We start from the raw sequence: 27,383 nt of genomic DNA, 5'->3' as shown, positions 1-27,383 counted from the left end.
GAGGTGGCCTGGCACCTGGCCCTCGGTGTTGCTGTTTTGTTGGACATAAACAATTTCACGGAACACCAACAGCAGACAAAGCAAGTTTGAGACCATAAGGGACCAAAACAAAGATAAGAACTCCATATCCATGTACACCAACAGACGATAAAGAGAGCTGTTCTAAATAGCAACATGTCTTAACTGTGCCACTGTCACCCTGTGTGAGGAACAGTGGCTTCTTGGAAAAATGGCAGTCATAACCTTTTCTTTCCCTCATTAGCAAGATAAAATTCCTAAGGTATTCAATCTTCTAATTAACCCCACATCCTGACCACACAAAATCCTGCCTTGAGCAAGATTAATGTACTTCTTTCTGTCAGAGATAAACCTGTCGTCAGTTTCTTGATAAGTTAAAAAAAAAATGTGTTCCCTGTAAGCTAAGACTTGAGTTTCATAGTATGTAGTTAGGCGGAGCTGTTTCTAGGTCACAAAACCATGCTGTTGAAATGCAGCCCTCTGAGTCCCCAACTTTCTCCCTTTGTTCTCAGTTTGCCAATAATACAGGAGGTGATCTAATCCTAACTATAGCCCTTGCCCTTGCTTTCCCCTGTTTTAAATTAGTCAGTCATATAGACTGTAACCTGGAGCTCCTCCCATCAGAGCAAGGAGCAGTTCTGACTTAGGAATGAAAAACTGGACAGATTTCCTGCCCAGTGTGTTTGCCTGCCAGATTTTGTTGCTAGCACATGCTTTTGCAGAAGTAAAGTTTGCCTTGCTGAGGAACTCTTAAGTACATGCCTGATCTCTTGCAACACCCTGATATTTCTAGCACTTGGACTCTTCCTGGATCACCTGTGATGCACAAATAAGTGCAGAGTGTTTTTTCCAACACTCCTGGGCAGAGTACACTGGAGTACACTGTCCTCAAAGAGGACACTGCTTCCTTGTGCAAGTCCATGAACTCCACTGTGTCTAGTGCATCCTTGCTTATGTTAGTCTCTGGCTCTGGGACTTCGGCAGTGATTTATATCTGAATAGATATAATGAGACTGCACTTCAGTCAATTCCTGAGAGTTAGATCCTCGAATGTTAGAATAGGAATAGAAAAAAGATAAGGTGACAGAATCATCCTGGCAGCCAGTCTGATGTGCTGTCTCCCTCAAACCTCTTGCCAAAAAAAGAATGTCCAGAAGACAAAACACTGTGTTTAAATATGTTTATGAACAATGTATAGAAAGGAAACAATATTAATATGAATAATGTGAATTATTGGTTATAAAGTATTTTAAGACATTAAAATGAAACAGTGTCTCAACTCACAGCACTTATCACCATTGCAAATCTACATGTCTTAGAAGTAGTGGAGAAAAATTCAAATTAGATTTCCTGACAGTGAATCATTACTCATTTCACCATCCATGCTGTCTGCCAGCATGTGAGACAAAACCGTGTCTTTTAACAGGGCATCATATTTGAAGATTAAGTAAGTATTGGCATCTAAACACTTGACTCTCTCTGTTGCTCCATGTTGTCTCACCAGAAAAAACGCAGAGAAGAAAACAATCACAAAGGCGAGGGGATTAAAGCGTCATACGATCAGGGAAGTTATGGGAACAAGTGCTTACAATTAAAATAATACTTTTTCAGATATTTAAAGTATCTTTAGAATGAAAAAAAAAGATTTTTTAAAATGATGTGCCAAATATAGAAACAGTGATATGGGATGTTCAGGGGAATTTTTTCAATGTAACAAATTCAAAGTCATCATACCAATTTTGTAAATAGAAAGGCTGTCCAGAATTGCTATCTCTGGCCAAGATAGGCTGGGCAACCATTCGGCAGGAAGATAGTCCAAAAACAAGGTAAGGTTGCAGGACTCAGGATAGGTACCAAGATTACACAAGTTCATTGCTAATGCCATGATCCTCACAGCAAAAGAATCCATGTGATACCAACGACTGTGACTCATTAAGAACAAGAAAGTCATCATGTTATACAATGGGTTTCTTGAAAGCATTATTCTGGAATTTTTCTCATCCTCTCTGACATTCCAATCTCCCAATGTGAACAGGTCAATATTTTCATAGACCACTATTTTAAAAAATAAAAAAAAAAATTTAGTTTCTTACAATGACCTAGTGGATCACAAAATAGCTTTGAGTATTTCATGAAATTAATTGCTAAAAAAATGATTTTGGACTGAAGTTTCCAACAAGGACACGTTCCCATGGGTGCTAGCCTTTCTTCTGGAACATCATTAGGTGATGTTTCTGGAGCGGGAGCTTCTCTCTTGTGGAAGTGAGAAAACTCCTTAGGCGCGCGGAGAGCTCCCTGCCTCTTCTGTACCTGGCCCATCTCCATTCAGACTGGAGAATTTCTTTGATTAGTTTATAAAGGGAAGTCTGATTAGCTTTGTGGTTTTTGAGCTGAGTGTGGTGTTGCTCTCAGAAATGGAACCCTTGATAAATAAGAGAAAGCTTAATCACAGGGCTGCAGGGAAGTCTTGCTGATTGGCCTTTCAAAAGGGCTAGAGCCTTCTTCTGCCCAACTCATGGCTACTTTTACATGTGAACTGGGCTATGGAGCCAGCAGTTTGGGCTGTTTGGCTGTTCTACTCACTCTAGATCTTTTTGTGACGAGATTCACAAGATGTGGTTAATACTGAAATGAATAGCCTTTGTTTAAAGCCAATTACTGTCCATTATCTAGGTGAGACTCTCCTAATAATGTCTGTGTCTATCTGTGTCAAGGGACAACAGACAGGACAACCAGAAAAGAAGGAATAATCAAGATGACAACTTAGGAACTCAGTTTGCATCCTGATGTGTCTTTGGAATGTGAACTCAGGAAAGCAACACCAACTCTTGTCTGAATGTCCCGTCTGTGACTTGCACTCTTCTTCTTCCTCTTCCTCTTCCTCTTCCTCTTTCTCTTCCTCTTTCTCTTTCTTTTTGCTATCCCCCATCCAGTTATTCATTCTTACGTTACATAACTTCCACCTGGAAGTGTATTGAGGTACCCTTCATGAGGGCTCTTTGATTGCCTTTAAGTTCTTCCCCACACAAGCAAGATGTCAAGTTGATGCTGGCAATTATAGATTCTCTTAGAAATGGATGATGCTTACCTACTAAATGTGTCATAATCATCTTACCCACTTCTACTAATGAAAGCAGTTTTATGATAAATGTCTGCTCTTTAGACCCTTTCCTTTTGTTAATTAAATACTAAGTGATTTTACTTACTTTTCCCATGTCATGTAGTGGCATTGCCTTTTATATGTCATAGGATTGCTTATCCAGTTCATTTCAATTAAACTTGAAAAAGAAATAAGATTGTGAATGTGTAACTATAACCTCATGAAATCAGAGTGTACACCTCTTCAGTAGAATGTATGAGGATAATTTAATGCTTTTCTCTAGAATATGCATAACAAATTCCTCCTTTAGTGAAAAATGACGACTTCCCCAATCTGTTGTCATGACACTGTTTTGTCCTCTCTGGAGAATTCAGTACTTTATCATAATACCAAGGCTGCAGGGACTGTCATGTAAGCCCTACTGAATCACTTTTCATGAACTTCTCAAATGATCTGATTTGGACACCACGAAAACACTGCTAATGCAATAGGTATTGTTAGGTAACCTAACAGCATAAAAGAGATGACGTAGAGTTTGCTCCTGTCCCAGCTCGGCCAGCTGTTAAACAAGTCACCTTCCCTTTTTGAACATCAGATATTGTTACTCCAAAAAAAAAAAAAAATCCAATTCCTAGGCCCCAACTTCCTTAATAAGATTTCTATAGCACAAGACTAAGAATCAATAAATGGGATGGATTCAAACTAAAAAGCTTCTTCTCAGCAAAAGAAACAATCCGCAAGGTGAATTAAGAACCGAGGTGAATGGGAGCACATCTTTACCACAAGCACATCAGATATAGCACTAATCTCTAGGGTATTTAAAGCACTCAAAAACCTTAACAGCAAAGAAAAAAATAACCCCATCAATAAATGGGCCAAGGAACTGAACAGACACTTCTCAGAAGAGTATATACAATCAATCAACAAACAAATGAAAAAATGTTCAACATCTCTAGCAATTAGAGAAATGCAAATCAAAACTACCCTAAGATTTCCTCTCACTGCAGTCTGATTGGCAGCTATTAAGAATACAAATAACAATAAGTGTTGGCGAAGATGTTGGGGAAAAGGCACACTCATACATTGCTTGTGGGACTGCAAATTGGTGCAACCAATCTGAAAAGCAGTATGGAGATTCCTTGGAAAACTTGGAATGGAACCACCATTTGACCCAGCTATTCCACTCCTCAGTAAATACCCAAAGGACTTAAAAACAGCATACTACAGGAACACAGCCATATCAATGTTTACAGCAGCACAATTCACAGTAGCTCAATTGTGGAGCCAACCCAGATGCCCTTCAGTAGATGAATGGATAGGGAAACTTTGGTACATATACACAATGGAACATTACTCAACATTACAAGAGAATAAATTTATGGTATTTGCAGGTAAATGGATAGAGTTGGAGAATATAATGCTAAGTGAAATAAGCCAATCCCCCAAAACCAAAGGCTGAATACTTTCTTTGATATGAGGATGCTGACTCATAATGGTGATGTGGGGGTAGGGCATGGGAGGAATGGAAGAACTTTAGATAGGGCAAAGGGGAGGGAGAGGAAGGGAAGGGGGAAGGGGGTAGGAATGTTGGTGGAATGAGTTAGACATCATTACCCTAAGTACATATATAAAGATATGGATGGTATGAAAATACTTTGTGTACAGTGACTTGAAAAATTGTGCTCTATGTGTGTAATATGAAATGAATTACTTTCTGCCATTGTGTATAAGAAATTAGAATAAATAAATAATTTAATAAAAAAGATTAAACCAATTTTTTTTTAAAAATCCAATTCCATCTACCTCATCTATGTTGTGAGAGTTCTGAAGCGTAATCCCAAGCAGGAAGTGTCCTCAGTACTAGAGAGCAATAAGAAACTGAGCAAAAATGAGGTTAGTAATTGATCAGAGAAAGTTTTTCTTTATAAATCAAATTGTTTGAAGCACTGCTAAAGTACACGTTTTTTTTTTTTTTTTAAATAAGGCTCCTGCAGGAAATACTAAAATCATAAAAGGAAATATCCAGATAAGACATTTTTGAAAATGTAAACCACTGTAAGACTGTGAATTATGACTCTCATTTACATTTTATACCCATTCACTAAATTAAGAGCTTATGAAAACTTGAAAAGTAGAATACTAGAAAATTGATTGTTTTTGTTTTGTTTTGTTTTATCTTTTTCCAGTAAAGAGCTAAAAGATATATTAATCTTTAGCAAAAAACTACTGCCCTTAATGCTCTAGTGATATTTTAAAGTGATTAAATAATTATAACTCACTATTTGCATGTATTTCAAAGGAATTCATTAGTAGTTACCACCGAGCACTTTGACAGTACTTGGTTGAAAAACTCAAGAGGTGTGGTATATATAGTTGGAGTACGGGTGGTGCCTCATGGTCAGGCAGTGCAGGGCCCTGTTTCCATTATTTGCCTCAGTTCCCACAGTCCATCATAGTTATGTGCACTAAATCCAATCATATTTTTAAAGCATTTTATGCTCTAGTATCAAAAGCACTTATACCATGTGCATCTATGACCGATGACAATAGCTTGGGGGAAAAAGTCTTTTTCAGGAGTATAAAAAATTGCTTTACATGAAACTGATATATTATACTGGATATGGAACTAATAGGCCAATGAGACATGATGGATGGCTCCCAGGGACCAAGGGATTCTAGTCCTTGTCAGTGAATGCTTGATTCTCACATGTATACTTTGGGCTTGCTGAAACAATGACAGTTTTAAAAGGAAATAGAATATTTCAATATTTTTAAAAATACATTTTACAGTATTCTTGGTATAAGTAGAAATCTACTGACTTACAGAGGAAGTTAGCTCAACAATGTTTGTTATGGGAATACTGGAATTTTGAAAGTTTTATATTGTTTCTTGGATGATGTGTTTTTATTGTTGATATATCATTTATTTTATTTTACTTCTTTAGAAAATGAAAAAAGATAATGCCTAGCTATATTTGAACTTTTAGTAAATCCTTTAATACATGATTTCATATGTGAAATTTAATAAAAAGCAATTATTTTACAATATGCTCATAGCATCCACATCATTGTTACAAACATAAATTTAATCAATTATTCCAAAGACAATGACATTTTTACTGCTATTACCTACACTGTAAAGATTGAATTGGCACTACTAAACATGTTCTAAGACACACACCTTGAATATCATAGGAACGCTTCAACTAAGGGAACCAAGATAAGTCTCTGACACTTGCCTGCATTGTATGTATAAAAATAAACATAAAACAATCCAGACTGAGGTTTTGAAAAACAGGACTTTGTGAAAAGCAAATCAGTTCTGCTCACACCTTTTTCTAGATATGCGCTCCGTGTGCCTTCTGTTGGTCCAGTCGCTGTCCCATGGTGCTGGTCCCCTGATCATGAAGGCAGTTCAGTCCCACAGGGTAATCTTGCTTGATCCACACTTTTCCACAATGCTGAGCTCTTTTGCTTTGATTTTCATGGGGCATTTTGCAATTAAAAGTCATTTCTCAAAAAAATATATAAAATTGAAGAACTGAATGATACTATTTATTGCCTCAAGTGAAGTTTCTTTCAACATTTATTTTCCTTAAATATAGATTTTTTAAAAAGTTCTGTCTTTCTTCACTAGTGTAAAATTCCTCCAGGGAAAATCTTGAGTTATGATGCACCATGGCATCACATGCTCCTGTATCACTGTGGCATGAGGTGACAGTGAGTACTGAATGAGCAAATGAATGGAAAAAATCACAATTTTCACTCATGTTTATATTCCTCTGTCTCTACTTCATTTATTTCCTCAAAAGCTGACTTAAAAAGTATGTGTAAACGTGTTTTCTAAATATACCTTAGGAACGTCATAAACTAAGTTAAATCCATCTCAATACCAAGTCGACTCTGCACTAACTCCTTCCAGTATTCTTGCAACTTAACATTTTTCTATAGACTAAACCTACTGTTCACGTGCAACAGACGACTGTCCATCAGCTGGGAAGCAGGTGCCCTTTGTGCAGTTGCTTCCCTTGCCCATGTGTTTTCATGACTACGGAAAGGCAGCAAAACACGAGAATTGGGTATTAGGAATAATTAAATGAAGAAAAAAATGAAAATTCTCCAAAGATATGACATAAGAGTATGTGTAGGTGCCGCCTTTGAACAATTTAAAAAATATAAATAATTTTTAAATTTACCATTACTGGATAAAAAAAATAATTTGATAAATGTTTCTATCAAAATAAAGAAGCTATTATAAAAATTTTAATATTGAATATGCACAAACGTGTGACTTTAAATCTCTTGATGGTGTTCACATGTCTCTCTGAATTTTATTGTAAGTATAAATTTTTTATGGTTAAAAATATGATTTTGAACATTTCTTCATCTGTCTTTAATGCTTGCATGCGTTGTTAGCTCAAAACATTGAAGCCTTTGCAAAGTTTATTATGTTGCTCAAATCTTTACTAAAAAAATTAACAATTATTGGTTTCTTATATATTATATCTAAAAACTACTTGAGAGTACTTTTCATTTTCTAGAAAGATTTCCTGTTGAATTTTAATATGGGGGGAAATGCAGTGTCTAAATATTGTGCATAGTGTCTTTTTATAATTTATTATTTATTATGCTAATTTGCCTGACCACATATCCACGAAAGTTGGGTTTATCTGTAGTTTTATTTGAAATAAGGGCATTTAAAAAATTAACTTCTCTGTCCAGATAGTGTCATCTATAATTCAAGACATTCCCATTTAATAAAATACTTTCTTGTTTTTGTAAGGCACTAAAGTAGAATTCCAAAACAAAATCCTGTATCATTACTTAGTTCTATTTTTTTTATACAAACTTGATCCTAATATTAATCTTTTGAGTAAACTTGAAAGAGAAGACATTAATGACTCTTTTTTTTTTCTTCATGAATCATTGGGAAAATATATAAAAGTGAAAGCAACATTTAGGCATATGCCATTTAATGTTTTCTGAAAGGTAATAGTAAGGATTTAGGCAAATTCTGACTCTACATAACTCTTGGGCACCTCAACATAACATTTAGAGGTAGGAACATTCCCATTTGTTTTTCCTTTCATCTTCCATACAAACGTTAGTTTTCAGATACTGACATTTAATGTTTTTGCCTATTCTCAACTTTCGATCCAGGATTTTTCTTATGCCATGTTTATTGCTGCAAATGCATCTGTTCTAATGCCTTCTGACAGCCTGATCTCTGCCCTCACTGGCACAGTGGCCTGTGCAGCTCAACTGGGAATGACTTGGCAGATGGGCCTGCACATCACCCAGCACAGCGCCCCCTCCAGGCGGGCTCAGCGCAGCAGCTGGTCTCCTCCTGAGGTCGGCCTTCCATTTCTGAACCCATGCTGTAGTTAAACCCAGAAGAACGGGGGCTACCAGACAAAGAGGCAAAATGTGAGCACATCCTGTCCCTAAAACAAAATAAATTAATAATAAATTTACCCGGCAAAAATCAAGTCACTGATAGGTCTGTCACTCTATTCATTGAGTGGCATTAAAGAATTATCATTATTTATAATAGTGAGCTTATGTGGAAGCATTCAGATACCAGTGAGTGCCATTCTGAACTGACATTCTAATGTTCAATTCTAATGATCTCATCTTCTTTAACCAGACTTTTTTTTTATTGGTTGTTCAAAACATTACAAAGCTCTTGACATATCATCTTTCATACATTTGATTCAAGTGGGTTATGAACTCCCATTTTTACCCCAAATACAAATTGCAGAATCACATCGGTTACACATCCACATTTTTACATAATGCCATATGAGTGACTGTTGTAATCAGACTTTTAGCAGGATATTTCTTTAGAAAAAAAAAGAATTTTAAATTCTTAAATGAAAAAAAAATAATATCATTGACAAGGTCCTTCAGGATGCTGGTTTGCATTTCTTAAGCTATGATGTTAAACCTGATTTGTTTGTGAAATACACAAAAGACCATCAACATTTGGCAGCTTTAGGAGGGATTAGCATTTTAGATTGACTGGGAAAACAACAACAAAATAATTAGAAAACTATTGACAAAGAATTGTTGGCAGAAAGCTGCTAACTCTATACTAATGTAAATATCCATTAAAGCAACTTTCCCCATTGCTGTCTTCACAAGATCTCATAATACAAGTAGCAAAGACTGGCCAACTGGTCTCCTCTGGGCATATTCCACACTGTCAGCCAAGTAAAGCTTGAAATGCTATCATCCCCCTGTGAGATGAAGTTCTGTGTGTGTATGAGTGCTTCTACTGGAAAGAAATATTTTTATTTTTATTTTTAGTAGGCTAGTCCTTCAAAGGCAATGTGGAATAGAGACCAATTTTTACTGAATAGCATAAAAAATACAGGATTCTAACTTTCCACATTATCAACAAAATAAGGTGAACATCAGCGCAGTAATCCTCATGTATCATGGAATGCTTACAAGCTTATTTTAATTTTCAAGAACATCTGTAATAAAGTAGATGAAATATCAGAACCATTTTGAGACAATAGTGCTTAATTTCGTAGAAATGGAGAACACCAAGTCAAATAATTCCAGAAAACATTACAAACCATTTAATGATAGACATATTTGATTACAAGGAAATGTCTATGCACTTGTATAGTTCATGTTATAAAAACACTTGAACATGTGAAGGAAACCTACCTTTGGAGAGTTGACCTGGGTGTAACTTCAGTGGCTGCTACCTTTGGGGAGTTTCATGGAGGAGTATCACCGTTAATATTCTCCCTGTAGTCTGAGACTTGCTGTGTCACCTTGTCCACGATGGATCTTCAGGCAATGCAGGACTTGGCCAGCACTGTGGGATGATGGTATGGACAATGCCTGGCCAGTGGGCAACTGAGGATTATTACTTTGAATTTCTAAATTCCTGGTAGACCCATGTAACTCTTCTTTTTCTTTTTTTTTAAAATATCTTTTGATTGTAACTCTTTCCCCAGTGCATTGTTTTTATATGGTGGCATTTGGAATTTTCAGTTACAATTGTGATCAAAATAATCAAAACAAAGCAAAGTCAAAACTAGCAGTGTATTTCTCACTCATATACTCATTGATTAGCTTTCAATAACTTATTTTAATCCAAATACGTTTTAAGGTAATCACAGTGGTGGTTTGACTTCATGTTTTTTATTGTGAGTTGAGAAATAAATTTACAAATCGTCCATCTTTTTGTACATCTCTGCTGTACTGAAGAGGATTTGGATATCCATAGATGATGATGGACACTATTATATGTACATACATTTGTGCTCATCTCTTACTCTAAGTGGCAATTTCTGGTAAAATGTTCTCCCTATAAATATTAAACTGAAATGTTTTAAATATGCCCGTAATATTTTGGATATTGAAACAATTTAGAAGTCAGTTGAATAGATAGGTCACCATCTCTTGGTAACCTGATTCACAATGACGTTCATGAATTATATCTGCACACCAGTGTTCATAAGATTCCTTACTTCAGGAGGAAATTTAAAGATATACATACAGATGTTTTACCCTTTTCAAATTTGCAGGCACAATAATTATACATTGATATGTATAAATACATTGATATGTATACATGAATATTTAATGGTCTGAGTTTAAAACTTTCTCACAATTTTATTGGTCAGATTATTTTGAGAGATAAAATCTGAGGGTGAAGCAGATGTTAGGAAGACACGGGGCATCAGAGTTTGAGGCTTGAATAATTTTTATTTAGTAACAAAAACCTTTTAATTATTGATTTTGAAAGCAAAAACTGTGAAGATGATTCCAACTGAACATCTGCAAACAGGCAGATGGGTTGGGGAAAGCCAAGCTGCCAAACCTTTAAAGCTAAAACAACAGCAGATTCAATCCCTTGTTTTTACCACAGAAAGGGGGGAGGGGGGTCAAACTCTGTGGTACGTTATATAATATCTCGGAGACGAAAACTGACATTGATAACATAGAAGGTGATTTTAGATATTTTCATTTCCTCAATTCTTATAATCACTGGAGGAATCAGAAATTGATCTTAAGAAATATAGAGAAAATAAGAAAATCTTAAGTGTCTAAAATATTTGCAGAATCACATGTAGAAGGCTAAATAAATAGGTTCCCACTCACATGTAAGAAAGCGATTCTGAACGTGCTTCTGGAGAGGAGAGCTTTTCACTTTCTGGAGAACTCTGGGTTGTCCATTTTGTGGGTCCTTCTGTAAAATCTGATCTATGCATGCACTAGGTAGGTTAAATGGGGAATGAATTTAATAGGGGAATGCTGTGCACATACAAAGACAGAATGTCAAATCCCTTCTGTTTTTAGACTTCTATCATTGTTCAAGCGCTGTAAAAGAAAAATTAGCCTGATCAGATAGATAGCAATCAGATAAGATGTTGCCATGGCAACACCATGACATTGTTAGTGGTAGAAACATATATATGTATGATGAATATTTTGAAATCCTGAGAATCCAAAAACTAAAAAATGAACACTAAATATATATATATATATATATATATATATATATATATATATGTGTGTGTGTGTGTGTGTGTGAGAGAGAGAGAGAGAGAGAAAGAAAGAGAGAGATGGGGTTTTCATACATATATCATATATATATTACATGTACAATATATATGTGTATTTTATAGTCATAAAATGGAGAATGCAGATGCAGGAACAGTGCAGGGATGAGCAGCAAATTGACAACAGCAGTTATTATCAGATTCATTTATAACTCCAGATGTAATTTTTCTTAAGAATGCAATAGGAATCTCAGGGTCCTATGCATTGTTTTCTAGCTTCTGAAAATATTTTCTCTTTTGCCTTCAGTATGGTGCATATGTGATGTCAAATTTTCAGATTCATTATGCAATGACTGATAATAAGACCCCACTCCAGTGATTCAGTCTGTGCTACAGTATTGCAAGTGAAAATAAGATCTGAAGAATCCTATCATGGAATCCAGATTGAAGGTGATTACTTCCAATTGTCTCTTGGAACTCCAAGAGGAAAAAAGAGGAAATGATTGAAATTACTTGAAAATGAAAGGTAGGTGGAGTACTCTAATAATGGAAATGTGCTGAGCCATCCACATCTTCCTTCTTCTATCTGAGACAGTTGACCTACTCCTGGAAAACACCTCCACTCCACGGGAGTCTCAAATCAGACGTGCTCAGTACTCAGCAGTCATCTGAATGTGCAATTCAACTAATGTGTTTTGTTTTTCTTCCATATGAATTCTCCAAAAGTTAAGATTTACTGTTAGTGTTTTAAAAGCCACATCTATTACATTTAGTGCTACTGGTTTTGAGGAGTATCATTATTTATTAAAAACAAACACTTCCCTATTATTAAAAGGTTATTTAAAAATCACCTACTTTAAACTCTACTAGAATATAGAACTAATCCTAAGCCAAAACATGAGGAATATATTTGCAAACTATGCATCTGGCAAGAAACTAATAAAGAATATGTAAAGAATTCCAGGAACTCAATGGCAAAATTATAAGTAACCAAATTAAAAATGGATAATAGATCTAAACAAATACTTCTCTAAAGAAGATATAAATGGCCTATGGGTACATAAAAAAAATTTAACATCACTAATCATCAGAGACTACAAATTCAAACCACTGCCTTGAGAATGACTATGAGCAAAAAGACTGAAGGTGAGTACTGGTAAGGATGTGGTGGAAGGGAAACCATGCAAACTGTTGATGGAAAAGTAAATAGTACAGCCACTGTGTGGAATTAGTACAGCAGTTCCTTAAAAAATTAAAAATAAAATTACCATAAGATCGAGTAAGGCCTCTACTGTGTATGTTTCCAAAGGAAATGACATCAGTGTGTCAAACAAACACATGCTGCCCCCTTATTTATTTCACTAGTCCCAACAGCCAAGACATAAAAACAAGCCAAGTGTCCATCAACTGATAAATGAATAAAGAAAATGGTGTACATATTCACCTTTAAAAAATAATGAAATCCCTTTGCTTACAAGGACATGGATGAAACTGCAGATCATTATGTTAAAGTGAAATAAGCCAGACAGAAAGATAGGCACTGCTTGATCCCACTTGTGTGGAAAGAAAGTTGGCATCAGGGAAGAGAGTAGAATGGTGTCACCAGAGGCTGGGGGAGGGGGAAAGAGGGAGAGACAGGGACATGTTGATTAGTGGGTTCTAAGTTGCAGTTAGGTAGGAAAAAGAAGCTCTGGTGTGTGATTATAGGTACCAACTATGCACTAAACATTTCAAAAAGGGTTTCAAGAAAGGACTGTGAATGACCTCACCAAAAAGAAATGATAAATGAGGAAATTGATGTGTTTAGCTCCAATGAAACATTATACAATATATACGTGTATCAGACATCACTTATTAAACCAATGGCATTATCAATTTTTTTTTTGTATCAGTCAAGTAAAGAAAACAAAGAATTAAATTGAAAACATCACCAGTGTTTACAAACAATAGGGAATTGGACTTCCTGGCAACTATAGCAGATGGCTGGACAGTGTCTGTTGGTTTTAGTTGCTCTGTGTGTCCACTCCTATCTCTACTATATTTATAGATGGCTTCCAACTTGGAATTTTTCAGCTCCTCCATGGTGTGCAAGCAGTACATGTGCAATAGAAAGTATTTTGACCTGTGATCTTTTGCCAAGTTAGCAGTCAGGACATGAGGTGAGCTACTTCCCTGTGATGCTGCTCAGCAACAGGTAGCCACAGCTCCTGCTCAGCCATGAGATCACAAAGCAGGGAAATGATCAGTACTCAACAGTGCATTGTGAAGCTAAGTGATGGTGCTTAGTAAGCTCTGTGTGTAAGATGCATCTTTGACTTACCATATTTGCACCTTCAGATGAATTTATTTGGTGTATCCATTGTAAATTGAAAAGCACCTTTATTTCTACCTAACTATCCTCAAAACTGAATCATTCTTAGTTTGCTAGTATATTCTCTGTGTCAAACGTTCTTAATTTTCCAGGCCTGAAACTATACTTACAGTGAATTAATGACTCTACTAACAGGGTATTTCAGTTAAAGATAAAACCTTTTAAATTGTGATCTTTTTCCAGATAGCATTCTGATTTCTTTCTCTGTGTTTTATCTGGAAAAGGATAAATTATGTTTCACTTGTTGTTAAGTCTTTAGAAAGACCCTTTATATTTTCTTGCATGGTCATTTAATAAAACCCTCAGACTTGAAAAGTAAATCATGCATAAAATTTAATATTCACCCTGAAACAAAATTCCTTCTAGAAAATATTGAGTAATATTTTACAATGTTGAATATTTAAATAAGTAAAATGTGCTCAAATTATTTTATATTTCATTAAGCCACAGAAGAGCACACTGGAATGGCTTTAGATATATTAAATTAGTGTGCTGCCATATGTATTTATCTTCTCCTATAAATTGTGTTTTTCTAGTATTTGGAGAAGTAAAAATAAACCATTCTTGTTTTGTGGCATTTAGTAATTAAAAATTGTTTTATCCAAAATAAAATATAATCTGCAATTGTGTAGGCTCTGAATCATCCCAAGAATAAATAAATAATTCTCAGTTTTCCAAAGCTTCACATGTTAACACTGCCAAGAGCATTTGTTAAAATGCACTTAATTGTACTTTTTTGAGAAAAAAACTGTCTTCCTAAGATATACAGACCGTGATCCAAGTTATATTTTTTGGCAGATACCTAATTTGAATCTGTCATTTTTTCCAAATTACAACCTTTCCACTACTTGGTTAATGTTCAGGCAATTCATACCTTGCCAAGTTTAAAAAGATTTTGATAGGGATTTGATCATATCCTCTCTCTTTTCTTTCAAAATACATCCCACTCTGAGTCTCTGTTCATGTCAAAGTCCTCTATCCTTTGACTGTCTCAGGCTCTTCAATCTTATTAGCTATGTTTATAGATGTAAAGCTGATCGTGTTGGATATATCTGGCTGCTATTATGTTTAACTCATTGAAAGTTAAATTATATTAAGCTGACATATGCAGTATAAATTCAGAAAGAGATTGTCATTTGAGAATATTAGCAATTTTTGAAAGTAGATGATTTTCCATTGCCTAAAAACTATAGATTTCTCAATCAGGTAAAAAAAAAATAAGTATTAAAATAAATTTTAAGGTTGAAAACCAATAATTATCTAGTTTTTCTGTGAAATAATTGTTAATATTAATAGGAGAAATTTCTTGTATTTGTTGTCCTCTGATTTTGTGCCTTTCTGAAATCTGAAATTATACCAAATGGACCTGGAATCATCCCACTATGATATATTAGGGCAGGATTAAATTTTAAGTATGCTTTATCTTGCTACAAGTTTCATAACTTTCTTACTATAATACAAAAATGTGAGTTTTGACCAATTTTTCCCAGAGATTCAGGTATAGATCCTTGGCATAACTTGGCAAAGCCTACCAGTTAGAAGGCACATGTCAGTAAGTGAGGGGCTTCTGCCTTTTCTGGCTCCTTGGGAGAGGTGTGCTTGGATCCATAGTTGGAAGTGCACCTCACAGGCTGGGTTTTGACAGGTGACTCCAGCCTCTTGTTAGGAGTACTTTGAGCTTGGGTGACCTTGGAGCTCAGAGAACAACAGGCAACACCTTTGGCCATGGTGACAGTGCTGTGAGCAACACAACCAGCCAAGATCCTACCCTGCCCCGTCCACTATTGGCCTCACCAAAGGCATTCTGTTGTAGTTTGTTATATCTTTACATTTCATTTTGATTCTTTTTGTAGAGTTTCCATCTCTCTGGCTAACTTTCCTGTTAATAATGTGGGTGTCACACTCACTGGGTGGAAGGATGCCTAGAGAATTGGTAGAGCATTCTCCTGGGGGTGTCTACAGGGATTTCCACAGGATACTGAGGTGTGGGTCAAGGAATCAGAAAGACCATCTGAATGGAGGCAGCACCATGTAATAAGCTGGGGCCAGGACGGAATGGAAAAGTGAAGGAAAGGGAAACGCACTCTCTGGTTCTCCTTCTCCATTCCCAGGTGGGGGGTGTGTTCTGTGTTGTTGTTGACCTTGAACATCAGGCTCCAAGTTTAGTGGTGGACAAGGAACTTGCACCAGGAGCCCTTTGTGGGTTTTAGACCTTCATTCTGGGCCTGGGGCTGCATCACTGGACTCTGTGGTAATGAGGTTGTTGGCCACTTAGAGCAGCTGCAAGCTTTCTTGGCTCTCCAGGCTACAGACAGCCACGGTGGGACCTCTTATCCTCTGGGACCCTACAAACCAATCGAATAACCTCCTGTTCTATAGATAGATAGATAGATAGACAGATAAATAGATATACCCAATCCATTCTGCTTCTCTGGAGAACTCTAATATATGCAAAAATCTTCTTGCATACTATGTAATTTTTCTATAAAATACCTTATCAATTATTTGTATTTTATTCATCAATTGTTTCAGTATACAACTATTGTATTTTGTTTTATTTTAATTTCATTTTAAATTCCTTCCCTGATCATTTCAAACCCATGTTGTGTCTCAGTCTCATTCTGAGGCTTGCCTTGGATCTTCATGCTTCTTTTCCCAGCTTTTTAACATGCACTGTAATTTTAACTGAAATCTGCATGGGAGGTATCTGGTAGTAAGTACCCAGGTAAAAGACTCTCTCTGTGGGTTTTATGTTTATCTGACTGAGTTGAGTTACATTTAATAATTGCAATAGCTGTGGGTGCCAACCTTAAGTTCCTCTATGGTTCTGGATTTTTCTCTCCCCTGCTGTCTCTGAGCTTCCCCAAGGACTCCTTCCTACTTAAAATCTTGAATGTGAGCACTTGGTACTTACTTTCCACTGAAGTAACTGCAGATCCCTGTTAAACCAAGGCTAAGGCATGAGAGAGGAAAGTGTTCTGTAACACTGTGATTAAGCCTCAATTTCTGGTGGCTGTCTTCATCAGGACAGTCACCTTTACTCGTGCCTTCTCAGCTTATTATTTCCTTTCCAAGGTGAGACAGGAAGTCCCCTCTCTTCAGGTAGGTAAGAATCTGGCTCTAGTAGAATAGATCTTCATTGCAAAAAAAAAATGTTTAGGGTATATTTCAAGATGGTTTCTTTCTTTTATTTTCTTTTTGGTATTGGTATTGAACCCAGGGATGCTCTGCTCTACCACTGAGCTGTATCTCCAGTCCTATTTGTCTATTTACTTGAGACGAGGTCTGGCTAAATTCCCCACACTAGCTTTAAACTTGTGATTCTTCTACCTCAACCTCTCTAGTCATTTACAGCCGCATATCACTGCACCCAGCTGGAGACATATAATTTTAAACAATTATACTACCATTAGCATCACACATCATTTAGAAAAGAGTTTGCAAAGACTTGAAGACACAGAATAGTAATAGAACTTTCATCTTCCTAAAAATTCCCTTGGCAAGCTACATGTTATAATTTAGTGCATAATCTGCAGACTCTACACTATGAAGAAGAGGAAGTTGTTATATTTTCAGAACTGATGCTTATTGATTTCTTCCATGTAGTGGATTTTGAAAACTGCCATCAGTCCTGGAGTTGAGAATTATTGCTTTTTCCCTAGGCTTGCCTCTGAACTGGCCAGGTTGAAAGCTCTCCTTTGCCTTGTCTGCCATATTTTTATCACTTTCCTACTGTATTTCTGTAGTAAGAAGAGAAGAAAATGATATGATTTTTTCTTCAACACAGACCTCTATGTGCTATGGCTGGTTTTTAATGATACCTAAATGAGAAGGAATTCTTTATCCACAAAATGTCAACTTCTTAGGTATTTAATTTGTTTATCTTTCCTTAATAAGAGTACATCTCAAAGGAATCAGATTATACTCCATTGATTACAATAAATAATGTTTTTCTACAAATGCATCATGAAGATAAAATGACAATTTCTTCTATATCACAAATTAATCTAATTTAAAAATGTTCCACTTTGTTGAGCAGAAAGTTTTAGCAGAAATTTGCTACTGTTTCCTGTTAATCCTTTTGGCCCAGTTGGTAAGATTCATGAATTTCAAAGGCTGAAAAATTCCCTGGGTTTTGTGATAAAATTAAGGGAAACCTATAAACAACCAATACTACAACACATGCATCACAACACTGAATCTTTGTTATTTTAATATAGATTCAAGAACAGTAACCAGTTTAAAATTATTGCATACTTATGAATTTTGGCAGGACAATATTAATAAATATTTCATCTATTTTACCAATGTATAACAAATTTTGCATGAAGCAAAAACCCTAAGATATGATTATAATTCATTGTCTTCTTTAATTTTGAAGTTCATGGTTATGGTTGCCTGTGTGAATGCAGCACATGGTCATTTATTTTGTAAGATTTTTTTTTGAACTGAGAATTTAACCTAGTTTCTATGGAGAACAAGAAAATAACTCTTGCTTACTAATGAAATTAAACAAAAGCATCATCCCTTTTTGATATTGTATTAACACATTTTGAGAGTTCCACTTCTGACCCTGAAAATAAACTCCCATCTGTTGGAAGTAATGATATATTGCTATAATTTGGAAGCATAGTGAAGCAAAATAATCAGTCATGGCAATTAGAGTAGGAAAAGTGAAGGAATTTCTGCGAAAAAAAAAATTAGAAGAATAACCCCTATTATATTTTAAAAAATCATTAATATTTCAAAAATCAAGTAGGCTAGAATAAGTAATGAATAGCAATAATCACAGCTATGTCCCAGAAACACAGCAGACATTTGTAAGCTATGACAATACTGAACTTCACCTGAGTTCAGTTTTTCTGAGAACAATAAAGTTGAGCCTACTGTTCTATTTTCTCTAAAATCCCCCTACTCTTTTGTACTGGGAATGGTTCATTGTGAAGACAATCATTCTTTTAAAGGATTTGAGAAGACTCTGGCCCCTCTTGAAGTCTTGCCTAGGTTTTGCCTCCCTTGCTTATGCTGAAAAGGCCTCAGATTTGGCCTTTGGCCCTTTTCTTTTAAGCCTGCTGATAAGGCTAGACACAGACTCTCCAACTCCCCATGCTTGTCTAGTGAGTGATTAGCTGAGATTAGAACAGTTTGTTCCCTGAAACTAGCTAACATTTTCTGTTCAGTTAATTGATTGAGACAGTGTCCCTGCTTGCAAAGCAGCCTGGCTGTAAATCAACCACCTGCAGCATGTTTATGACTTCCTATAAACATGCATGGCAAAACTAGTCCCCCAAAACACTCTCACTTTCAGATCTGGGGCACTCTACCTATTGCAATAGCACAAATAAAATCAATCTCTCTCTCTCTCTCTCTCTCTCTCTCTCTCTCTCTCTCTCTCTCTCTTCTGACAGCTGTTACACTAATTAGGTTTTCTTTTCAGCTCCACAGGCATTCTATAGATATAAAGCATTATTTGTGAAATGCCTGACAAAAGAAACACCAGATATGAACAATGTGAAGTTCCCATGTGAAGTAACTAACCCATTTGCAAACCAGACCCTGCATTTAGCTCTGAAAATAAAAAATGTGTATAAGATGCTGCCCTAAAAGTCTTTAGCTACACTCTGAAAGCTAAGATTTTTAAAAGATTGTTTTAATATTACTGTGGAAAGACTTTGGAACAGTTCCAGAAAGACTCATGTTAGGTCAGAGAGAAAGAAAACAGCATAGCAAACAACTTCATAAATATGTTCGGGAGTTGAACAGCTACCTAAGACTTAGATGGCAGAGTGAACCTGGTCAAAAGGAAAAAGTATGGAAGATTGTGTGCTGCATGGATGGTTCTCCACAAACACAGAAAGACGTCTTGATTTTCATTCTTGTTAACATTAAAAAAGTTGCACTGTGTGACCAACCCCTAGGAATCCAAGCAGCTAAGGTATGTCAGTATATGTATTTGACATATATATGTGTATCAATACAAAGTTTGACCCTTAAAAAATATTTTATTTATAAAGGGATAAAAGGACTTATAAGTAAATGCTGGTTTGTAAAACAGCATGCCTAAACCTAAATAACTGCATCACATAATATAAATACATGCTGAAAAATTAACAAGTTATATTCATATTAGGAAAAAATAACTATTGAGTTTTCACTGTATTGGGGCTCATTGCAATAAAAAATTGGAATATTATTCACAAGTTTTTTCCTATATTTTTCCCTAGATGTTGATATTTGGATTATTGAAATAATCATTGTTCTCAAAAAATGTCTTATTACTTTCTGCCTCTGCATTTATATTATTATTTTCTATCTGGAGAACAATTGCTTATTTTTTTTAATGAGACATTATTTGAATCACAATTTTCTCTTTGCAACCTAGTTTCTCGTGCCTTTGCTATATCATCATGTACATATCTTACTTTTTACTTATCTCAATGAACAAAACTCAGGTTTTCGGTTATCTGCAGCCTCTCCAGGAAAACAAAATTCCAGAAGAGTGACAGCAACAGCTTATTTATCTTTAATTCCTGGTATTTAGCTCTGTACTTGAAAGACAGCAGACCACAAGAGTAGCATTGAATGAAAAATTCATCTTTGGTAAAAAAAAAAAAAATCCCTAAAATGACAAAAATAAATGGATTCTCCAATTTGAGTAGAATAGAATAATTCATCAGGTAATAAGAATATGTCATGAATTGAACCCAGTAGCCACATGTCCTTGAATCTACTAAATGAGTTTTATTTAAAGAAGCAAAAATAATTCAGACAAGTAAATCAAAATAGGAACACAATATAGCTTGAGTAAAAAATTAATAGTTCTTATTAATATTATTGCCAAAGACATTGCCACATTTTTATGGAATTTATATGATTGTCTGTGTCTGAAGGAGAAGTTGGATGACAATAGAAGACAACCTATTTTTTCTGCTTGATTCTTCATATAGAACCCAGTATTGGGAAAAAATGAAAGATGATTCATAGGTTTGGAGATTTGGGGATTTTCAGAATTCTCTAACAATTATTAAATAGAAGAAATATATGGAAAACATTTTGTCCCATTTAAATCAAGAGATGTCTAACCATCTCTATGACACTTGGGGGTGAGAAGGGGCTGGGGGTCATATCTAGAAATATAAATCACAGTTGTTCTTGTGGCTTAATATTGAAATCATATAAATAAAGGACTGAAAACTAATAATAATAAGGACCCAATGTTTTAACCCTCAGGGCATCGTTTGTCATTGGTTAACAGGTATTGCACAGGTGTGGAAAGGCACACTAGTGATTTCATTTGAGAAAACAATTCACTTCCAGGATTTCAATATGACAGGGATCTGAGAGCCCAAATAGCATTTAGATAAGAAGATGGATGGGGCAAGAATTTCGCAAAAATTCCATTTACTCATGCATGCTTAAAGACAAAGGAGGAGGCAGTGTCAGCAAGACTGTTTTATTATCTGGAAAGGGAAAGTAGAGTCTGTAAGAGAAACAGTCCTCAGTGAGTATCACATGTTAGTAACTGCTCTCTTATCCTGAGCAGATTCCTGCAATAGAACAAATCTCCCTTAGATTAATGCTTCCAGAAGACTGTATTTAAAGATGTCATTTAGTGCATTATTTTATTACATTAGCAACTTATTACATAACCTATTCCTCTCAGTAATCTGTGAAGAGAAGGTGGCAACATAAATTCTTCATTGTAACATTCTTGAAATAGTTACAAGGAATTTTAGGAATGTACTATCCTTCTGGTTTAACATATAGAAATTCAATACTTATGACTACAGTAAGTTTACTGTCTCTATTGTTTGCTCACCAACAAAAGGGTGAAGAATCTCTGATTCTCAATTTACCTTCCAGACTTGAATTAGTTCTGTATATTGAAAACCTATGAATTTGTAAATGGCTGTTGGCGGAATTCTGAGACTTGGAGATTGTACAAATGAATGCTTTACTTTCAATAAAAACTTTGAATTCATAAACTCTAGTTTAAAATGTGTATTTATTTTTAAGAAATTAATTCAGTATTAAAAACTATGCCAGACTGAACCTGAGAAATGAGCCTTAGGGAATATTTATATTACAAATCAAGATACTTATATTACTTAAGCTAATTTTAAACCATAGAAGCTAATCAACCACATGATAGCTTTGTATTTCTTAAATTAAACTCTCAAATTAAAAGTCAAGCATTCCACTTGAACACAGTTTTACATTCCAATGTGGATTATTTGATTAAGCCTTCTTATAAATATTCTACAATCATAGATTTCCTTTATATGAATAATCATAACATTTAACACTTATTAAAAGTTCTGGATCTTTTATGTTATTTAATTGATTAAACCTCCAAGAATCTTTTTAAAAAGTTTTTATCTGTATTTTTCATTTGAAAAATCAGGCATAAACATATTAAACCATTACAGCAAGGTCAAGAGTTTAAGTAGTGTAGATAAAAAAAAAATTGCACTCACACATACATGCACATTGTGTTTTTCAGAATGTATTCATATGGCAACTCTTTCTATAATTTTTTTCTTCAAAATAAGAATGTCACTAAGTTTCCATGTGCCAGCTATATTGGAAGAAGGTGACAATTACAATACAAGCCCCCCAAAACATAAAAGAGTTGCCCCAAAATTGTGCCACATGATTGTTACCAGTACAATTATTTTATCAAAGACATCTGCTGTATTAAATTTTGTGCATGTGGTCACAACCTAAAAATTATCTAACAACTACAGCAAAAATTTCCAAGGGTGCCAATGGTAGTAAGCTTTTGGTCACTGTGACAAAAAATTAAAAGTCTTAGAGGAGGAAAGATTTATTTTGGCTCAGTCTCAGAGGGCTCCATCCATGGCCAGCTGTCTCCATTGCTTAGGGCCTGTGGTGAGGTAGAACATCATGGCAGAAGGATGGGGGAGGGAGGAAAGCTGCATCAGGAAGGCAGTGAGAAAGAGGGAGGGGGTCCAGGGACAAGATGTAGACCTCATGGGCACTAACCCAGTGACCTTCTTCCTCCAACCATGCTCCACCTGCCTAAAGTTTCTGTTTCTTCCAAGTAGCCCATTCAAATTATTAATCCATCAAATGGATTAATCTATGGATGGTGTTAGAGCCCTCATGATCCAACTTTGCATTGGTGACCAAGTCTTCCACAAATGAGCTTTTGAGGAATATTGCATTTCCAATCCATAGAAGTCACTTAAGTTACATTTCTACTTTCTGCTAAGATCTTTTTTTTCTATATTTTATTTTATTTGTTTATTTTATGTGGTGCAGGTGATTGAACCCAGTGCCTCACACATGCTAGGCAAGCTCTCTACTGCTAAGCCACAATCCCAGCCCTCTGCTAAGATCTTTAAGGCCAATTTTATAATTTTCTGTGACTACATCAATTCTTCCATTTATAAAACAGCAACTGGTCTCCAGAGTACAGACCCTCCTCTTTCTTTCCTTTCCATACTGTAAACATTTATAAGTTGCCTGTTGGGTGTTGGGGTATGTGTTAAGTATGGGAGATTCCCTGGTAGCAATACATAATCCCAATCGTCATATAGACTACTAGAAAAGAGAAACACATAAACCTCTGTAAACAGAGGTGTAGATAAATAGATAATAGGGAAAGGTATTAGGTAACAACACCAACAGTTAACTAAATATGTAGAGTTGAGAGAGATCACAAGAGGGTTTTCTCAAGTCTAAGAAGTTCTTGTGTTATGGTCATAAATAATGAATAATTAATAAGTAATCATATACTAATCCTCTTGTATGATCAGATAATGTTTTTTTAAATTTCTTCTGGAAAATTACATATGTTATGAGCAAAATCTTGTTTTGACTTTAAAGTCATACCATAGATAATCCTTCTTTGTGAATTTTGCAGTGGAATTTTACACAAAGTAGTAAAATGTGACATAATATGCAAATTGGTTTGTTTTTCTCTTGCTTTTTTTCTTTGAAACATCTGTCAAGATATTTTCAGCTAATGTGAACATTACAGCTTGAATTACAAGAATTTAAGCATCAAAATTACAGTAGTTAAAATAGCAGTATCTATCCATTCTTGCAGCCATCTCTCCATTTAGTCATTCAGTCCATCACGTATTGATTATATACGATGTGACAGACAAATATCTTAGCATATTATATCATAATGTATCAACACCATGGTTTACTCGATGTGGGCCTCTGAGAATAGAGAGATGAATACATTCAACTCCAGACTCAAAGAAGACTCTGAATCTTTTGTTTGGTTTTGGTTGGGATTTTCAGAACACAGAACAGAGGGAAGAAAATATTCACATTAATGATCTTGATATATTAGGATTTCTATAATAACTATAGAAGTAATTACAAAGTGCTACATGGGAGAAGTGAGAGAGGAAAAATTCTCTGGGTGTGAATCAAGGAGGATAGAAAAAAGGAATTCAAATCAAATTTTAATTAAGAAAAGAGTATTATGAAATTCAAATATGTTTAAGCCAGATTCCAGAATTGTTTAGTTGGGAATTTAGATATATTTGGCTCCATTTCCCATTCAATACTCAGTGCATGTCAGAGTCCTTCATGTTATTTCTGCAAACTCCTGAAGATTTACCTTTCTGAGATGCTTCTGTCTTTAGGCTCCTGTGTTTGCAGATTGCTGACTTGACTTCATTGCCTCAGTCCCTTCAGGTGCCACCCAAAACTAACCAACAGTGAAACAAATAAACAAACAGAAAAAAAAATCTTTTAAAATATTAATTCTATGTTTCAGAGAGTGTAAGGTTGTCCCTAATTTTTTTTTTCTGAATCCATCAACATTTGGCATCTTTTGATGGGATTCCATAGTGGTGCAATTCCCTTTAAAGAATAATTAAAAAAAAAAAAAAAAAAAAAAAAAAAACAGGCACAGTGGCCCACACCTGTAATCCCAGCAGCTTGCGGGAGCTGAGGCAGGAGGATCTTGAGTTCAAAGCCAGCCTCAGCAAAAACCAGGTGCTAAGCAACTCAGTGAGACCCTGTAAATAAAATACAAAATAGGACAGAGGATGTGGCTCAGTGGTTGAGTGCCCCTGAGTTCAATCTCTGGTACCTGCCGCCCCCAAAAGAAGATATTTTTAAAAGTCAATAAATCGGAGGGAAATCTGCTTATACTTTTAAATAAATATTTTTTTCCTGTAATCCACCCGCATATCTAATATGAATCAGTGAAAAAAGCTAAATTTCCCACAATTAATTGATACAAAATGTTTATTTTAGCTCTCAAAGAAATGGGGTGAGTGCCCAGATTCTTGGGCTAACTTGGCTGTGATGGCCTTCGAATTTTTTCCTTGTGGGTATAATCAGTCAACTTTATGTTCATGACAGAGCAAATACCTAATTCTGCAAGGCCGTCATATAAGGTTTATGTTCAATAAATCTGTTTAAACAGAAAAGAGAAGATAATGGATCACTGTCCCTTGTGAAATGAGAAAAACTGAATGTCCTGTTCCATTTTTCTTGTTTTCTAAATGTAAATATATAGATAAATAAAACAAAAATAATTTAAAATTGTGGCCTGATGTACTATGCAATTACTCTATGATTTAAGCTAGAGTAATCTCTTTTTTTATGACCTTGTGTCCCCAGGAACTCTTGGTGGCAATATCTCAAGTCGATTCAGTTTAAATTGGTTGACAGGGATTTTAGGCTTTGAAACCACCTGGATTTTCTAAATGTAGACATGAACATTTATGAGTCATTTATACTACATTAAATTTTGTTCTATATTTTTGGCATGCAATAAAATTCAATTTAATATTTTATATACACTCTTTTAATGCTCTCTGTTTTTTATCCCTTGCCATATATAACAAGATCACCTTGGGTATTTGTAACTTAATAGAAGTTCTAAGTAACTTGAGAGAGTGGATCATTTTTTTTTTATTATTCCCCACATTATTTCAGACTTTCCTTAGAAAATTATTTATTTTTTTTATTTTACCCATACAATTCTATAAGTGATTTAAACTTCTGCATCTTGCTGATAGTATGAGTTTAATAACTGCTGGTAGAATGAATAATTGATGAAAAATCACAATAGCTTTAGTACCAAAGCCATTCCCTCGTTTTGTTAATGAACTTTGTAAGATAGATGGATTGGAACTTCCCGGACTACTGCGATCACACTCAAATCCAAGGTATGCAAAACCATCTTTCTTAAATCTAGGCAAAATCCTTCATTATATCTAACATACATTCCAAACTAACAGGTGAACATTAATTCTCAGTTTTGAAAATAAAATCTGCATTACTGTTGAATATCATAAAGTCACCAACTGTATTTTCTCTAGTGTCTTCTGGGTGTACCCATGCATGCAGCTTCGTATACTGCAAAGTTTGAAGATCACTGAATTATACTGATTGAACTTCAACTTTTTTCTTAACCACAAAAACAATAATGATAAATGAACTTAAGAAAGAACAGAATGCAGCATGGTATTTAGTAAGGACATGATTTCCCTTCTTTCTCCAGTGAAACCTGTGGCATGCTTACCTTGCTCCATCCATACCTTGCTCCATCCACCAGAGTAGAGCACACCTTAACCAGGGAACCCATGATGAATGCGGCTCATTGCTGAGCTAAAGGACTGAAGCTCTGATTGCTTCTGACAGGTCTTCAATTGGCATATCCCTGTGAGGATGGCCCAGCCAAGGGTGCTGTGCACTAGAAAAGGACATTCTAATTAGATGGCATTTGATTTAAAGACTAGATAGTCACTTAGGACATATATGCCTCATGAGAAATAAGACATGCAATGACTGAGTTTTGCAAACTTATTACTGAATACCTGACTGAATTATCCAGAGTATTAATATTTCAGAGATGAAGCTTTTAATTCCATTAAACAGCTCATGTGAAATTTGAGCTACAATTATGGTTATGATAATAGCAAAGATTTCCCAGACAACTTACAGTGTTCCAAATAGGTTAGATACAGGATCTACAGAATCATGTACTATTAGTTAATCAATAGGTTAATTGAATACGTTATTACGTAATAATAAGTGTTTCTCATACATGTATGATGCTATGGAAGACCTAAAGAGCAGGTTTCCCTGATTATTGCATTCATTTTGTTTCTATTTATTGTAAAAGAAAACAACACAACATTGAACCTGGGTCACTCTACCACTAAGCTACATCCCCAGCCTCTTTTTGTTTTGCTTTGTTTTGTTCTGTTTTGATGTTGTTGTTGTTTGTTTGTTTGTTTTGTTTTAATTTTGAGATAGGTATCACAAAATTGTCTAGGCTGGCCTTAACTAGGTGATACTTCAGCCTCAGACTCCCAAGGAGCTGGGATTAAAGGTGTACACCAATGCAACTTTTTCGTGTGGAAAT

The sequence above is a fragment of the Urocitellus parryii genome, chromosome 13 (assembly GCF_045843805.1).
Source record: "Urocitellus parryii isolate mUroPar1 chromosome 13, mUroPar1.hap1, whole genome shotgun sequence".
NCBI classification, from domain to species: Eukaryota; Metazoa; Chordata; class Mammalia; order Rodentia; family Sciuridae; genus Urocitellus; species Urocitellus parryii.
This window is presented reverse-complemented; position numbering follows the sequence as displayed.